This window comes from Monomorium pharaonis, chromosome 5 (genome assembly GCF_013373865.1).
Source record: "Monomorium pharaonis isolate MP-MQ-018 chromosome 5, ASM1337386v2, whole genome shotgun sequence".
Taxonomy (NCBI): Eukaryota; Metazoa; Arthropoda; class Insecta; order Hymenoptera; family Formicidae; genus Monomorium; species Monomorium pharaonis.
The window spans coordinates 11,681,662-11,684,384 of record NC_050471.1 but is presented as its reverse complement, the minus strand read 5'-3'; positions in this window follow the sequence as shown (position 1 = coordinate 11,684,384).

Below are 2,723 nucleotides of genomic sequence, written 5' to 3'. Positions count from 1 at the left end.
TATCGAGATCTCCCACCATAGCCGCGATGGCCACGGTCACCAATCGCGCACCACGGCGCTTCTACACGTGCAGGTACATGTTGTAGCTCTGCTGCCTTTACATGCGCGACAGTTAGTCAGATCGGGTGCAAAGGATGAAATTTCAGAGAATACAAATTTTTCCCCGTATTCCCCCCTCAGTCTCATCTCAAGAGAGTTACAGTCAAAATCGAGTCTCAAAATCATTCCTCACTTACTATTCGATACAAAAGGTCAATCACGACTTTTTCCATTTTCTTCCTTAAGATGATGTTGCGAAAGATCTTTGACTTGCATTGGTCACATATTTTTCGTCAGTAATCTCTTTTTAATTTTTAATTAAATAATTGTGACAAATTATCAAATCTCAACGATGCTTATAAAACAATAATTATTTGTGTTTTTACAGCTTTTTTAGTCTCGAAGAGACAACTGATTTATAATAATATAGCATTGATGTTTCGTTCTCTGTATGATATTCCGATAGTATGTTTAAACACGAAAACATTAAACATTAATATCTTCTTTCAAATATCTATGGACGAAGAAAATTATATCCTAAAAAGTTGCATGGGTAACTTTGTGACTCACTCGGATTTTAGGCTACTTTTCATTCCTAAGGAACGATCCCAAGAATCTCTTTTGGCAATGCCGACGACCGCAAACCCGATTCCAAGTAAGGATTGATACATGAATTTTATATATAGATAAACTCCTGCGTGAGATTTACTTTTCAATCATTCATAATATGTCTGTTTGCATTAACTTTGGCATTTAATATTCACGATGTTTTAAGAATATTCATTGTGTGCGCGAAAGAATTTCTTTGTGTAAAATGATACTTAGAAATTGTACATTAATAAAAATGTCAATAAAATTAGTTGGTGCTAATATTTATCATAATTACATAATATTGTTTATAAATGTTTTATTTATCAGTCGAATAAATCTGTCATTGCAGTAACAAAATGCTTTAATTTGTACAATTACTTATCCGCACGACAAAAGGTATTTATGTATATTAACTGAAACCACAAGTCTCGCGGAGACAAAACTTGAATGCAAATGAGTACATTGAACGAATGAGTAAGCATTAGACTTTTTTGGTGCGCACGATTGTTACTCTGCATTTCTCTGCATTTCTTAATGAATAAAATTATCCTTTTTTTTTTTTTTTCAATTTAATTTATTAAAAAAGATAAATCTTCTAGTTTCTTTTCATTTCGAATTTCATTTGTAATCACCATCTGAAAATCGTTTATTGATTTACGAATGTAAATTTTTGTGCTTTACATTCTGTGTAAACGTAATCGCTATGAAAATTTTTGATTTACATTTAAAATTTAATAATTTTATTTGGATTTTGATAAAAAATATACGTATAATTTTGGTATAGAAAATGCTTCACAAAATGACATTTTTATCTCAATAAAGAATAATATCTTTAATACATTGTGGTACATACTTTCAGTGTACTGATGTACTTCTTGAATTTTCAATCTACAATTATATTTGCAATATTTTATTTATTCAAATTTACAGTCACTTAAACGGAGTCAAGTTCTATTCGTAATTCTAACTGATATTCTCTAAATTCATGGATTTTAATAAATTATTATTAAAAAAAAAACGTCTTTTTTACACACACACACACATACACACACACACACACACACACACACACACACAGATGCAAAACTTTATTAGTATGTGTATACACATATACTAATAAATATATTAATAAATAACATAATAAATATATATCTATAGCAAATGTATATGTATAAAAGATAAAAAGCACTTTTATTCGCTTTTAGTCCCCCGAAGTATGACACAGTGATGTCTGCTTTTCAATAGAGAAAGAATGAGAATAAATCGACGAAGACATCAGTTCTAGACGATCGCGTCCTTCATGCCGCGCCCAAAAACTTGCATTTTGTTCACGCCAATTCTCATTTATTTTCTTTACTCTTGTCAAGCCGCGTACGATGCCACTATAATTCTAATCGTTTTCTCTAACCAATTTATCCTTTCGGTCATTCTTCCCGATTCTCTTGGTTAAGATCATTGTCGCAACGCATGTGATCCATCTCATTTCTAATCGTAAAAATTAGCAAAGTAATTGCATTGAATTTAATTAAGAAATAAATTCAATGAAATAATTTCTATCATTATCTATATTGGGTTTTTCCTATTTTCTATAAAACTATTTATGGAAATTGTTTATGTCTTTAATAGTTTTACATTGGCAAAAAATTTTATACTGACTCATTGATAATTCATGACTTTTATCTAAATAAATATATTTTACAACACATTTATATATTAGTTTTACTATTACGTAATATTAATGAAAAGAAGAAACAAAATCAAAGTTTGCATCACAGAAATTGCAGTAATGTTTGACAAAGCGTAAATATTATTTGGCAAAATTTAAAGAGATTATCTATAGCTTATCATTATCAGAAGTACGGTGATAAAGTCTTTTTTCTCGAAAGAACAGGAAGAATATGTTGGACGGATTATGTACGAGGGTCGCGGGCTGCGGAAATTAACCACGGTATACTATTAATGACAGTTGCTGATTCTTCGTGCGTTTATGATTCATCGTCGCGCGGTTCTTTGTAGAGAGACAAATACTCTTGGAAATAGCATCTATCCTAAAACCATTCAAAGAAATGCTCTCGTGTAAAGATTTATGCTAT